This window comes from Ambystoma mexicanum, chromosome 9, assembly GCF_040938575.1.
Source record: "Ambystoma mexicanum isolate Mex_15411 chromosome 9, UKY_AmexF1_1, whole genome shotgun sequence".
NCBI lineage: Eukaryota > Metazoa > Chordata > Amphibia > Caudata > Ambystomatidae > Ambystoma > Ambystoma mexicanum.
Genome location: NC_090931.1, coordinates 1,154,864,256 through 1,154,881,206, shown reverse-complemented (window position 1 = coordinate 1,154,881,206; position 16,951 = coordinate 1,154,864,256).

Sequence of the window (16,951 nt, the reverse complement as noted above, 5' to 3'; positions counted from 1 at the left end):
GTGATTGTTATGTCTATTAAAATCTATATTGTGATGTTGATCTTAAATAAGTAAATAAATAATACCTTTCACAAACCAGCCTGATTTCTGGTCCAGCGTGACCCGGGGTATTTTTAAGTAAGGGGTGTGATATGAGTGGTACATCTTTCAAATAATTGAATCTATATATCAAATATGTCTTTCCATTGCGCTGTACACTAGGTCGAGAGCAGAGTGTATCGCTGGATTGAAATCCTTAACACTCATAGGCAAAGGGGCTGGAGGAAAGGCTGGAGTTTGGCCCTTAGCTATTTACCCTTTGTTGGGTTGCCCTTTGCAGGATCGCCACAAAGCACAGAGTCAAGTGGCGGTTTTGGGGTCACAGATCATGAGCAGCCAGGACATTGACCCTGGGTGAGTCTTTTAGGTTCCCTGACAGCTGCATGCAGCCTCAGGCAGATGGATTGAGTAATGGTTAAGGTATTTTTCTTGTCTGATGATATGGGTGGGATGCACATCAGATTTCTTTACTTCTTCCTATGACTGTGCATTGTGCCATGGCATATGGGACTGCATATTATAAGTGTCAACAGGTTGGTCGTGCCAGCCCTCATCACACAGTTTTACGGAATTATGTGCAAGTTCACATATTCAATTGCTGCCAGACATTTTTACTTTAATTGTGTATGGGACATACAGGTTGGGCTCATCTGTGTACAGTGATGTTGGTGGTGTTCTAGATGCCATGTCATGATGTGATGTGCTTTCTGTTCTGCAACATGAAGGCTTCTTCTTGAAGAGAGAGTACACAAGTGAAGTGGGAGAATGGAACAATAGGCTCCCACCAATCCCCTCTCGCGCTTGGCCTAGAGGATCACGGCCTAGGCACCCGCCACGAGATGAGTTTGCCCATCTACCAGACGACCAAATACCTTGGTACAGGAACCTACGGATGTGCCCACCTACCTGCCCTACCTGCCCAGCAGCTCGCCCTACCCAGGCCGACACCTGCAACATGGATCAACTCGACTAAACCAACACATCGTTAGAGATGCCATGACGACCTAGCCAACGGTCACACCTGTACGACCATGCACACTGGACACTCCTACACCAACCTACACGAAGAATATACTCAACGCTATGACGTAGGTGACGAACACATCCACGGACGTGCATCTTTATTATTTTTCACATAGGCTTTTAAGATGCAGAAACACAAGACGCACGATGAACTTATCTAAATGGCTTGCTCACGCTTCACATAAACACCCTATAACCTAAAGCACCTGTGCACCCAACGGCTCCATTTATGTACCTGATTCAAGTAGGCCGCAAGCAAGAGCTTCCATGAACATTAAAATGAACAAGAGTCCGGTTGCTGATACTGCAGACTGAGCTCGACGAAAGGCAGACAGCCAAGCCACAATGTTGCAATCTCGCACGCCGCACACCAACGTCAAGGTCGCACCTGCAAATTAAACAAGGCACACTGTGGAAAAAACAATATTAATCGTGCAGATTTCGGCCTCAAACACGGTCACGTGACCAAGCCAAACCTGAAAGGATGCCAAGGCTAAGAGAACGGGGGCTCCTGGATCCCTCGTTACAAGACACAGGCAGATACAAATAAAAGACTCAATGGACATCTGCGACAGTGGGAGTAGTCGGCCTTCCAGCCTATGAATAAGTCCTCGCATTGTCTGCACGTACCCATAGTGAAACATTGTTGCAAATGACAGGTGCACCGCGAGCTGGGAACGGCGATGGTCCCAGGCTGGGAGGCTCGCGAGCGCACCAATCAGAACATGGGGCTCTTATCACTGACGCCATTAACATTGACCAATCCTCAGGGGTCTTCATGTAACAATTCTCATGTATCTAGTTGCAGGGACAACCCAGGTATACCACCTGACTGACCCTCAGCCACTAATACCCTTCTCTATATGTATGCTATACTAACCCTACCACTCAAGTAACCAATCCAGAGTGGAGATAGGTTTTTGCTAACTTTTCGAGGTGACGCAAGTAGCGCGTCATACCAAGGTAAAAAGGACCTGCGAGCCCCACGATTGTTTGTGTGTCAGGACGGACGTGTACGATCCTCGACCCATCCCTGCCGTTTGTATAATAAACAGCAGAACCACCTTCCTTCTTGCGTGCGCCTCATACTCATTTTTGTGATACGCGGGAGGAGTTGGGGCCTCCCTGCCCGGAGGTCCGCGGACGGCCCGGCCGACCCCGGCAGAATTCCCCCCCGACAAGTGGGAGGCATTGCTGATATCTGTTTAAGGTCTGCTTTTATTTTATTTTTCCGAGTGCGCCCGACTCGAGGAGGCCCGGCGGCGCGTCCCCCTCTGCCGCTGCCCCCTTCTGAGGACTACAGGACCATCGCGGAACTGCGAGAAGACCGGACAGCGCAATCCGGATATTGGCCTTCGGGAGCCGGTTGAGAAGTATCCCGCCCGCGGTTGGCGAGTGTCCAGACATGGTCCAGACGAGGGGAGGTGGCGAGCCACTTGGAGGGGTGCACGCAGTCGAGCGGCCCCGCATCAAGAGAACTTGGTGAGTATGCCACACCCAACAAGCAATGTGAAATTGTGAGGGAGGGGGGAGGAATTAAAATAAGGGAGGAGGGAGGTGTTGCACAGGTGCGCGGCGAAGGTTTGACAATTTAGTGTTGACTATGAAATGAATGGTAGCCGAACGAGCGCGAGAGCAGTCGGCTACGCTACGCGAAAGAGGGGGGCGGAGCACGAAAACATCACGTGCGGCCGCTCGTAGACACTGATTGGCCTAGGTCGCGACTACGTGTACGGGTGTGGGTGTGTGCGGTTTCCTACGATTTGGTGATTATTGATCAATGAGTAGATGAGGATCCCTATTGTTCGAGCAAGAAACTCGATAGGTAGATGACGTTTCCCTGTAGGCGGTAGCTAGTTAGTTGCCCAATACGGAAGATAATTGGCTGGTTAAGCCCTCCTGTCGAGGGGCGTATCACACGCGAGGCGACGCAGCGTGCGCAGTCTGATTATATATTGTTGATTACCTTGTTCCAGGCGTGACAGGAAGACAGCTGTGGGGTTAACGGGGGTAGAGTGTAAGTGTATTAAGAACTGACTAATAGTTTGAAGAGATCAGTGATGTCACCAGTAGGGCTTTCATAGGATATCCCGAGCACAAGACATCTCTCTTTCGGAGGGTGGTGGGGAAGAGAGTTGTGGTAAGGGAGTGGAAACGGAGATAAACGGTAACAAGTAGATCGGGGAAAAGGCGAAAGGGGGGGGGCGTGGCTGCGCACGGAGAACACCGGCCACGGCAAGTATAGAAGAGGGATGAGGAGCAAATGAAAATAGGACGACTGTATAAGAATGTCACCAGGGGTACGCAGCCGTAGGGGGCTACGTGTGCCTCGGCCGCAGGGGGCCGTAAGGGTGTTCTGTAAGGGAAGACAAGAAAGAAAAGAATATGCAAATGTAAATAATATATTTTAATAATTTTCCTTAGCGGACTATCGCAAGTCCCCAAACTCACGGGGCCAGGTAAAGGTAAAAGGTTGTGTATTGTAGGTGTTAGTAAAATAACAGCTACCAAACAGGGGAAGGATAGCAAGTGGAGCGCTGTTATGTCACACGGAGCAGGATCGGGAGGGTGGGGGAACACCCTCACTACCCCACTACAGCACATATGCAAAACACTGTCACCCCATCGGGAGAAATTGATCAAATATAGCATTGAATGGACACAGGGGACGGACAACAAAATGACAACACCATGGCCGCCTAATGGTAGCTTCGATCCATATACCCAACATTCACTATTAAACCATCTGCATAATACATACAAGGGGAAGAAATTGACAAACCATGTGGAGATGTTTAACTTATGGCGGATGTTCCAGGGGTCCCGACCAGGACCAAATGGAATGTTCACTGTGGGGGAAACACCAGTAGAAAAAGAGATTAAGGAGGAAGGAGAGAATGGGGAGAAGGAGAGTGAAGGCCCAAAGAACACGGGGAACGGACAAGAGGGAGGAGAAAAGAATAACAACCCAAAAGAAAATGAACTAAAAAAGGAACAGAGCGACGATATAACCCTAGCTAAGGTAGTGAAAACAGAGGGAGGGGGGTTGTACCCTTTAAGAGAACTAGGTGAAATAGGAAGAGAACAATTAAGGGCGGCTGAGGGGTACTCGAACCCGACATACAGCCCGCCACCATATGCAGTGACAGGTGTCCACAAGGGAGGGGAGCGGACTAGTACGACGGGATCATCCTATAGGAAGATGCCAGAGGGGGAGGGGAGGACTGGAGAAGAGCAAACTGAGGAAATAGGACATGACGAGTGGGTAGCTGCACAGATACTATTAAAATTACGAGGTACACTAACAGGAGAAGAGAGGGAGGTAGTGAGGAAGATGGACGAGGATAATACCAGGGAGAGTGAAATAAGGGGAGAAGAGCTGATAAGACGAAAGGAATAGATTTTGGAGGAACGGCTAGCAGAGCTAAGGGACGAGCAAACTAATAAAACAGCTCGAGAGGGAGGAAAGAGAGAGAGCGAGGGAAAGGAAAGAAGGTAAGAACGAGTTGGAAAGAATAAGGGAACGAAATGAGGAGAAAAGGAGAGAAGCTGAAAGGGTAAAAGCAGCAGCAGAAAGGGTATCAAGAGCAGTGCTACGAGAGAGGAAAAAGGAAGAAGAAGAGAAAGAAAAAGAAATGGCAATGTGGAAGAAGAGATTACTATCAGAAACGACCAGGAAATACGAAGAAGGGAGGGTGATAGAGAGTATATTAGAAAGAGAGAGGGTGAGAAGGAAAAGGAAGGAAGAGGATGAAAGGATATTGGGAAAGATGAGTAGTGAAGTAATGGAGGAATTAAAAAGGAAAAGGGAGGAAATTGGCAGAGAGATGGAGGAGAGAAATGAAGGGGAAAGAGAAGATAGGAGAGGAAAGATTGAAGAAAGGGGGTATGTTTATAGAGATACAGAAGTAGCAACAACATCAGCACAAAGGGGAGCGGGTGTTAAAGGAGAAAGAGGAGACACAGACCTAATAGACCTAAAAACAGTAACGATCAAGGGGAGAAAGACAGAGTGGGGGCAGCCACATACAGATGACTTTTGTAGTGAGGAGGCAGAAGGAATGGAGAAGGAAGGAAGAAACAGTGACAGGGAAAGCCTAGATAAACTATACACCACTCGGACCAATACAGACTCACCATGGATATGTATGAGAAAGGATGAACTGGAGAAAAGTGAGGAGGAAGAGCGAGGAATAGTGAAAAGACAGATACATGAAGCCACACCCTCACCATCCTACCCTCAGTCAACCACCCCACGCTCACTACGTACAACTAAACTGGCGCCTTTCACAAACGAAATGACACCTTATGTAGGTAGGCTTAGAGACCTCCCTAGACGTAGGCAGGAAGGACGAATACACACGCCCACATTAAATACAGGAGATGATGAAAAAAGGGGAAAAGATGGAGAAGAAAGAGTTACGAGCAGGGGAACTACGGACGGAATAGATGATATAAGAGAGAGGGAGGAAGAGGAGGGGTGTGGGGACTCAATTTTATGGAACCCAAGGGAGATAATGAGACACAACTTAATGCCACTTCTGGAGAGGGGAGGGGTGAGACCACAATATGTCCCTTGGAAGCATGTAGACAAAGAAAATATAAAGTGCAGGCTCCCATCATTAAGTGGAGGTGCAGGTAAATGGATATATGAAATGGAAAAACACACCGCAGGACAGAAACTGGCAGTGGGGGATGTAAAGGGCCTTCTAATATTCATATTAGGGGATGCAGCGGATGACATTTGGAAAAGAGCGGGATTCACTGGGGTAACAATAACCAACACATCACACGATGGGGCACCATTCGCAAACTGCAGACATGCACTATGGTAGGCACTAAGGGTACAGTACCCAGACACATCAGACATAGGAGCAATTACCTCACGCAAGATGCGTGAGAACGAAGATCCTGTTGATTATATCCAGGAAAATCAAGAGAAGTGGCGCATGGAAACTAGAGAACAATGGGACAAAACACCAGCAATATTCTATCATATACTGGTACAAGGGCTCCCAGAAGGAGTTCAGAAACAACTGAAGAAAGTGGTGGGAATGGAAGCAAAAGCATGGCCAGAAATACAACTGACAATAGTACATCATTGTAGGACATGGCAAGGTAAAATGAAACAAAAGGAAGAGGACAGGAAAGCGGAAGAGGCTAAACTTGTACAGAAAAAACTTACTAAATACACAATGCAAGGGGCACTAATAACTACACCTGCAACAATGACCCAAAGCCCCACACAAGTAGTGGCTGCACAAGACCCCTCCCAAATACAACCCTCCCAGACTATAACACAACAGATGACGCCACTCCAACCATACACGACCAACTTGGGAGGAGGATACTCAATGCCAGGAGCTGGGTATTATAATTACAATAGGGGAAGGGGAGGAATAATGAGAGGGAGAGGATACGGATACGACACACAACAACAGGTGGGAGGACTTAGAAATTACTACCCCACCGGTCAACCAGTATACCAGGACAACACAGGAAGCTTTCCATGGCAGAGTAGGGAACCACCAGTGTGTTGGATTTATGGATTGGTAGGACACATGTCACGCACTTGTAGAGTAAGACCAGGAACATCATCATGGAGCGAGCAGGGACAACTAAGGCCCACACAGGAACAGCAGGGGATACAACAACAGCAGACGTTGCAACCGGGAAATGACCAGCAACAACTAGTAACACAACAACAGCCACAGGCATTATCACTGCCACAACAACAGGTAGCGACAATACAACAACCCCAAGCACAACAGACGCAACTGGGTAGGGTGACAGTACTAGGACACAACCCTTACACAGGAAACGGTCAATCGTTGTACCCTCAATAGGACAGCCCACAGATGGCCTTGGTGTGTCCCATCCTGTCAGTAACCCCTAATAGTGCGGAGGAACCACGCATAGAGGTGACGATAGGTGACAAAAAGTTATCATTCCTTGTTGATACCGGGGCGACCCGGTCTTGCATAAGGGAAGGTAAGTTTAGGATGTCGGGCGAAGCCATGAACACCCAAGGATTCTCTGGGGCTAGGGGGTTGGTTCCCTTTACTGATAACGTTCCCTTATCAATAGCGGATTATGACATGTCAGTGCCACTTTTATATTCTAGGGCCTCACCAGTAAATATACTGGGGAGAGACATCATGAACAGGTTGAATATGACGATTTCCTTTACGGAAAACGGCATAATTTGCTCTACTCCAGGGATCAACATGCTCACAGCACGACAAATCATGCAAGTATACTGCGGACAGACAGCGATTAGCGCTGAGCCAATTGATGGTGAACTATTCCAGTACGGGACAGACATGGCATTTGCTTGGATGCCAGGGATAGAAGGAAAGATCTGGAGGAGGCCAGCAGCCTATTTGTTCAGACCAGAAACACCAGCCAATGAACCAGAAGGAAAGGTGATTTCAGTGGACATAGAGAGCATTATAGCAACAGCTGATTACATTGCAGTGCATGCCCAAGACAGCGAAGGAAGAGCATGGAGAGCAGTAATAGCACTAGCAGAGGGATGTAGGCTCACCCAGGTGTCAGACGAGGAGCTCTTTTCAGAAGAAAAGGAGGAAGGTGAAATGGTGTTTATGATGAGTGTGGAGATATGGCTAAGAGTGGCGTATAAACAAGTGGCACAAAAAATTGCAATGGCACTTGAGGCACCTGCATCCACCCCAGTCCCCTTCTTTGAGGAGGATATGGCAAGGGTACCGACGTCACTATGGACTACTAGCCCCTATGACGTGGGTTGTATAAAAAGTATAGGAGGTGTAAGGATAAAATTGAAAAAAGGTGCAATACTCCCGAGGGTAAAACAGTACCCACTATCAAAAGAGGCAGATGAGGGCATATATGAAACCATAACGGCCCTCATAAATAATGGCATACTGATACCATCAGAATCACCATGTAACACAGCTGGATACCCAGTCCGCAAGGCTAAAGGGGGGGCCTTGGCGCTTCATACAGAACCTCAGGCCCTTGAACAACATAGTGGAAGCAGAGTACCCCATAGTAGCAAACCCGGCCACAATATTGTGTGGCATTCCAGCAGAAGCATCACGATTTACAGTGATCAACCTTAAAAATGCTTTTTTCTCAATACCATTGCACCCAGACTCACAAGATTTGACAAGCTTCACGTACAGAAACACAAAGTGGAAACACACTAGATTGCCACAAGGATACTGCGAGTCACCCTTGATATTCAATAGAGTAATACAGATGGATTTGGGTAACATTGAAGTAGAAAGCACAGTGTTGCAGTATGTAGACGACATAATAATTTGCAGCACAAACGAAAAAAGATGCAGAGAGGACTCATTAAAGATGCTGACAATATTGGCTGAAAAAGGTTACAAGGTAGACATAGAAAAATTACAGTACTGTCAGGAACAGGTACTTTACATTGGTCAGCTCATATCCCAACATGGAAGAAAAATTGCACCACAAAGCGCACAGGCAATTTCAAAAACGCCATTGCCACAAACAGTGAGGGAACTGCAGCAGTTCCTAGGTCTGTGCAACTACTGTAGAGCATGGGTATTTGATTACAGCTCATACATAGGACCCCTGCTTGAGGGGTTAAAATAAGCTAACAAAGGGGAGAAACAGTTGGGGTGGACAATGGAAATGAAAGAGGCTTTTGATGAACTGAAAGATGCGATATCAACTGCTCCAGTACTGGCCACCCCAGATTATGAGCGACAATTTTTCATATTTTCACATTGCGACTCAGCAGTAATGAAATCAGTGCTGGCTCAAAAAACCAGCATGGGCTACAAACCAGTAGCGTTTTACAGCGGCCACTTAGATCCTGTGATGTTGGGCCATTTCCCTTGTGAACAAGGTCTCGCCGCAGCTGCTTTTGCGGTAGAAAAAGCGTCAGCAATCACCATGGGGTGCCCAACCACACTATTTGTGGAACATGCACTATTTGCAATATTGAATAAACCCAAGTCCACCATAACCACGTAGAGGGCATCAGGTTATGTGATCATCTTATCTAGAGCTGAACTATCAATTGTTAGATGTAGCACGGTCAACCCTGCAAGGTTTTTAGCAGAAATAATTGAGGAAGGAGATTATGCACACGATTGTATGCAAACCACTGAAATGTACTCATGTGCTAGAAAAGTTGAAGAAAACGCACTAGAGGGAGGTGAGCTCCTGTTCATTGATGGGTCATCAACAATTGACCAAAAAGATGGGATAAGGAGGACTGGGGCAGCAGTGGTGAAAATGATGGAGGTACCGGTGTGTGTGGCAATGAAATGTGTGCAATTACCACAGCATTACTCTGCTCAAGCGGCAGAGCTAATTGCTCTGATCTTGGCATTGAAGGAAAGCTTTAATAAACGAGTGACTATATATTCTGACAGCGCATATGTCACGTCCACTGTCCACTCAGGGCTGTCAAAATGGAGAAGAAGAGGGTTTAGAAGAGCTGACGGCACTCCAGTGCAACATGCTCTTTTATTGGCAGAACTAATTGAAGTAATAAACAACCCCCAGGAATTAGCCTTGGTCAAGTGTACCGCACACACCAATGGAGAAGACCATGTCTCAAGAGGGAATGCAGCGGCAGACGCACATGCGAAGTATGCTGCATACTTTGGTGAGATATGGAACCCCCCAGAGTCAGACAGAGGGAGAGGGAGGGGAATGGCTAAGGAGATGTTGATAAGGGAAGGGTACACCCATCTCCCAGCCACACAGATAATGGAGCTACAAGCAGCTGCACCAATGGCAGAAAAAGAACTATGGGTAAAAAGAGGATGCACAATGTCACCAATTGACGCACTATGGCGCCAGGGTAACACTGGAAAAATTGTAATACCACTGGCACTATTGAATACCGCCCTGAGCCAACTACACCACCCAGCCCATACAGGCAAGGAAATAATTGCAGCACGAATTAGGGAAGACTGGTTTTGCCCCGAATTAAATTCTCATGTGTCAAATTTTATAAGTAACTGTCTCACATGTCAACAGTTTACGGCCGGTCACACTCTGAAGGTGATAAAAGGTACTATACCCCGGCCAGAGGGACCCTTCCGACATCTCCATATTGACTATGTTGATATGATCAACGTATGTCAAGGAAAGAGGTATATGATTGTAGTAGTATGCCCATTTTCGAGGTGGATTGAAGCAGGGCCATGTTCACACCCAGATGCATTCAGAGCAGCTAAATTCCTAGTGAGGGAGGTCTTCCCCAGGTGGGGGGTGTGCAAGGTACTGCGGTCAGATAATGGCCCACATTTCGCAAACAAAATGTTCCAGCACATCACGTCCTTATTGAGCATCAAGCACAAATTTGCATGTGCATACCACCCACAGGCCAACGGTATATGCGAACGCCTGAACAGCCTATTAAAAGAGGCAATTGCAAAAATACAGCAAACAACAAAGAAGAGTTGGCTGTATTGCCTTCCGCTAGCCCTATTTGAGCTAAGGAATAAACCAGGTTCCGACCACCACCTCACCCCTCACGAGGTGGTTACCGGACGCCAAATGCGCCTTCCTCTGACACCAACATCAAGAGCATTCACCATTCACGATAGTACTGCCACTGTTTTTGGCGATGAAATGTACCAATATGTGTCTTCTTTGATTACTAGTGTAGTGTTTATGTCTCAACACCTCGAGCGCACACGGGGCGGGTCTAACAGTGATCAACAAGAAGAGGCGGATAAAGAATTGGAAAAGGAAAGACTGTGTAAAATTGCTAAAGGTGACCACGTGCTACTCCGCAATTTCAACAGGAAGTGGAACAGCCCACGTTTCACTGGCCCCCATCTGGTAGAGGAGATATCAACGAGAGCAGTAAAGCTACAGGACAAACGTGCCTGGAATCACCTACATGACGTAAAGATCTACAAACTCCAGACCCGCCCCAGCGCCACCGACAGGGCCATCGGAAGAACAACAACAGCGTCACCAACGGAGAAAGAGACTTCTGCCATTACTGATGGCTTAAGTGTCCCCATACCCTGTCAACCCCCACCCCCAGATCCCCCAGAGACAACTATTGGACCCACCCACCCCATGGTCACACGATCAAAGAGTAAAGAGACTTCCGCCAGCTAAGCCCCAAACCCTCTGCCCAGTGGCCCCCTACCCACTACAGTAACGACCGAACAGAAGGACATTGTTTTGCACATATACACACGTAAACACTTGTATGTTCTCTTTTTCTTTTCTCTCGCACATGCAGGTACTGCGTATTATTGTACTGTTAAGAAAGTAAGATAACTAACAAATTCACTGCCCAGGAGTAGATGGTACCCTCAGATGATAACTACCCAGAAGAATTGTCACACCAATTTGTATATGAAGTAAGAAGGCCAACATACCTGAACAAAAGAAGGGTACGTGTCTACTACACAGCATTCCTCTTGGCCATAGAATATTCAATGCCCCACCTCCACCCATACTTGCCTGCCCTAAGAGATAGATCACTTAGAGTGGCGTGGGAACAGCTCTTCGCCTGGGCACTGAATGACTATCTGATAGGAAGGGCTTAAATAACAACCACTAACCTTAATAACAAGCATATTAAGAATTTTCAGGCGGGCAACTTTAACGTCGCAAGAATAAGCTGCCGGACTGCAGCAAGGTAAAAGCAAAATGCCGGTGAAATTAGCCTTTGTAATAAAATTGATAGGGATTTTGATGATCACCGGGTTCTTGGCTGCCTCTGTATGGCAGTACAGCTATGCTATGAATATTGTTGCTGTACCCAAACCTAATATACCCCCGTCCCCAGCTGCAACAGGTGTTACGTCAGGTGGTATTAGTATAATCCCACACAAAGATAATAGAGTTAAACGCAGCACATACTCAGATAATAAAGGTATTGACAACTACATACAATATTCAGCGCACATTTCAAACAACATGTGGTATCAACACATGACCCACATAGGTAAGCAGACAACAGAAGACAGCTGCTACGTTTGCTCATTAATTCCATATGCCATGAGCGCTTCTCGAACATTTGTTGCCACAGAGATAGATGACAAAACAGCACGATGCATAATATACCTGGCACTGTTCCAAACGAAAGGAAGATTTCAAGGGACAGTGGTGCAATTGGTATGGAAAACACGAGATACATATCCATATGAAAATAACTTCCTCAAGACTTATTTAAGTTACCACAAGAAAAGTTTACATACTGAAGCCTTCAGATACATGACAAGTGGTCCTGAAAAAGGAGAAACAAAGAAGGTAACACTACAGTACCTACCATGTGATTGGTATGCCACTGAAGTTCCTGGTAAAACAGAATGTTGGGAGAGGCCACTGGTGACGATAACAGGGAAGGTGTACTTGGACAACAAATGGGAGATAGGAGTGGTTGGCAGCAACATGATAACAAAAGAAACTGTTTCAACTATTGATGGACACAACCACAGATGTTGGATGACTTGGATCAAGTACGTACCCATGCTCACTTGGATAGAGAAGGATGAAGACCCAATAATAATACTGCCGCTAACTGCGCCTAAAGTATGCTACCAACATAAAGGAGAGGTGGACGTAGGATATAACACCAATTGTGCAAGCGTGATGGAGCTACCTGAGGCGGGAGCAGGAACAGCAGTGATAATGGACCATTACTGGGCCTGCGGAGAAAAGGCATACCACACGCTGCCCCCTCTGTGGAATGGTATATGCACAATAGTGCACGTTAATGTACCATCACTAGTGGTACCCCAGAAACATGTGAATATAGCCAACTTCCCCAAAATGGATGAAGGGAACGAGAGGAAGAAGAGATCTGTACAACCTCAGAAGGGGCCAGAGAACAAAACCAACAGCAATAATACTGTCCTGAATAGAAAGAAAAGACAAGGAGAACCTCTGACAGGAAATTACCTATGGGGTAGATCAGAAACAGCACTCACCTCAATTCCGCCAGAACACAGACTATTTAGCAGAGCAGCAATGTTCTTCTCCTCAATAATACATCCGGGATTACAGGCTTACGCAAATGCAAAATGGCTCCAGATAACTAGATGGGAACTAATGATGACCATCAATTCTACAGTGAATGGATTCAACGCAATAAAAGAGGAACTGCGCGCAGTAAGGATGGTGGCACTTCAGAACAGATATGTACTGGACCTCCTCACAGCAATGGAAGGAGGAGTTTGCGCAAAGATAGGACAATCATGCTGTACATTCAACCCTGCCAATGATGCTGACAACAGTATACTGACAGAAGCAGTTTCACAATTGGCCCAGATGCATTCCAAAATGATGGATGAAAGTAAAGGTGTAAAAAAGGATGGGAGCTGGTTTTCAATATTATGGTCATGGATGCCATCTTGGCTGTCAGATGGACTGAAAATTATAGTTGGATGTACCATTTTGGCTGGAGCTACACTGATCATAATAAGATTTTGGAAAGCCCGGAAGGCACGCACCACAGACGAACTGATTGAGATGGCCGGTATGCACCTCTTGATGCCAACAGATGACGGCCAACACACAGACATGATAATACAAGAGAGAGAGAAGTTGCGCAATCAGATCACCACCAACCACCTGGACCCACCATCTGTGAAGCTCGAAAACCCAAGAAACCCAAGGAGCTACATAGGGAAATGGGTATACTGCACTCCTGGAGGAACATGTGAATACATGTATTGGTCATTTGAGGACCATGTTAACCACTATGGACATCTGGGAGGGATAACTAAAATATGGAGAGTGAGAGGAGATAAAGAAAAGGATATGTTTGTGGTCGACAAGTCGACCAGAGGGGGGACTGAAGTGGGAGAATGGAACAATAGGCTCCCACCAATCCCCTCTCGCGCTTGGCCTAGAGGATCACGGCCTAGGCACCCGCCACGAGATGAGTTTGCCCATCTACCAGACGACCAAATACCTTGGTACAGGAACCTACGGATGTGCCCACCTACCTGCCCTACCTGCCCAGCAGCTCGCCCTACCCAGGCCGACACCTGCAACATGGATCAACTCGACTAAACCAACACATCGTTAGAGATGCCATGACGACCTAGCCAATGGTCACACCTGTACGACCATGCACACTGGACACTCCTACACCAACCTACACGAAGAATATACTCAACGCTATGACGTAGGTGACGAACACATCCACGGACGTGCATCTTTATTATTTTTCACATAGGCTTTTAAGATGCAGAAACGCAAGACGCACGATGAACTTATCTAAATGGCTTGCTCACGCTTCACATAAACCCTATAACCTAAAGCACCTGTGCACCCAATGGCTCCATTTATGTACCTGATTCAAGTAGGCCGCAAGCAAGAGCTTCCATGAACATTAAAATGAACAAGAGTCCGGTTGCTGATCCTGCAGAATGAGCTCGACAAAAGGCAGACAGCCAAGCCACAATGTTGCAATCTCGCACGCCGCACACCAACGTCAAGGTCGCACCTGCAAATTAAACAAGGCACACTGTGGAAAAAACAATATTAATTGTGCAGATTTCGGCCTCAAACACGGTCCCGCCTCACGTGACCAAGCCAAACCTGAAAGGATGCCAAGGCTAAGAGAACGGGGGCGCCTGGATCCCTCGTTACAAGACACAGGCAGATACAAATAAAAGACTCAATGGACATCTGCGACAGTGGGAGTAGTCGGCCTTCCAGCCTATGAATAAGTCCTCGCATTGTCTGCACGTACCCATAGTGAAACATTGTTGCAAATGACAGGTGCACCGCGAGCTGGGAACGGCGATGGTCCCAGGCTGGGAGGCTCGCGAGCGCACCAATCAGAACATGGGGCTCTTATCACTGACGCCATTAACATTGACCAATCCTCAGGGGTCTTCATGTAACAATTCTCATGTATCTAATTGCAGGGACAACCCAGGTATACCACCTGACTGACCCTCAGCCACTAATACCCTTCTCTATATGTATGCTATACTAACCCTACCACTCAGGTAACCAATCCAGAGTGGAGATAGGTTTTTGCTAACTTTTCGAGGTGACGCAAGTAGCGCGTCATACCAAGGTAAAAAGGGCCTGCGAGCCCCACGATTGTGTGTGTGTCAGGACGGACGCGTACGATCCTCGACCCATCCCTGCCGTTTGTATAATAAACAGCAGAACCACCTTGCTTCTTGCGTGCGCCTCATACTCATTTTTGTGATACGCGGGAGGAGTTGGTTCTCCCTGCCCAGAGGTCCGCGGACGGCCCAGCCGACCCCGGCAGAATTCCCCCCCGACACAAGTGAGGGTAAACTGCAGCAAAAACACATCAGACAAACCTTCAGGTCCTTCTAGAACATCCCGCTGGAAGCCCTCATGGAAGACCTTGCCAACCTCCACCTCACATGGACCGAACACCCCTAACCAAACTCTGACTCTCTACTGCAAGCACTCAACACCACCCTCCCAGTCTCTATCGACCAAAACTCTCCACGGAAACAACATACCTGCAAACTGAAACTGTCAGCACCCTGGAACACACAAGAACTCAACCTCAGCAAAAGAGTCATCAGGAAACAAGAGAAAACCTGGCGCTCCAGGACTGCATCTGACCTACCTACCTAGGAACTCAGAGCAACCTGCTGACAACTAATCAGTACAGCCAAGGCCTCCTACTATCAGAACACCATAGCAGATGCCGACAACAAACGCAGATCAATCTTCAAAGCAGTCAAGCACTGTATCAACCGGCTACCCAACCCTGCCATACCACACTCCATTGAAAAATCCACTGCCATCAACACCTTCATGATCAACATAAGCAGCAAGATTCGCCAGCACATAGACACCAGCTCTGCATCCACAGACCCACCCCATGTCCCTCCTTACAAAATCTCCACACCCTGGAAAACATTCAAGACACCCTGGCCGCCCTCAAAGCCACATCATATGAAGCCGACATCCTCCCAGAATCCATCCTCAAGACTCCCCCTGCAGAAACTCTCCTTCCCTACCTGTAGATCAACAGTTGCCTAACTCAAAGCCCCTTCCCAAAAACCCTAAAGACAGGACAAATCCTCCCTCTTCTAAAGAAACCCACTCTGGATATCAACCACGTAGGTATCTATCGCCCCATCAGCCATCTTCCCTTCCTAGGTAAGATCATTGAGAAAGTGGTAGACACACAACTGCAGCAACACATCGACACAAACAATCTCCTCAAAACCGACCAATCTGGGTTCAGACCCAGAGCACGGAGACGGCAACCATACAGGTGGTTGATGGCCCACTGAAGGTTTATAGTCATTGCATCGAAAACGATGCATCGAAATGCCAATGCATCGAAAAATATGCATCGAAAATAAAAGCATCAAAATTCTCTGTTTTAGATTAAAAGTACATATCCATCGTAACTTTTGCCATCGAATAGATATGTACTTTTAAATGTAAAGGATAGCATTTTGATGCTTTCATTTAGTACATTAAAACATTACATGGAGCTGTCCAGTGCTGAAATTTCGGCACTGACCAGCTCCTTGTAATGTTTTTTTTCATTTTTTATATATTGGGGGTTTGCCCCCCAGGCCCCCAACCCGCACCCCCCTTAACCCGAACCCTAACCCTAATCTAACCCTTAATCTAACCCTAACCCTAATCTAACCCTTAATCTAATCCTTAATCTAACCCTTCATCTAATCCTAAATCTAATCCTGTGCCCTAACCCTAACCTAACACTTAATCTAACCCTAAATCTAACCCTAGCCCCAACCCTAACCCTCTAACCCTAACACTAACTATATCCATCGAAATTAACCATTGAAAATTATTCAATGAAAATAATTTTCAATGGAAAGGCAATTCATTGAATAATTGTCGATGGTATGTTATTCGATGATATGGCTTTTGATGGAAAGACCAGATGCCCCACTGAACA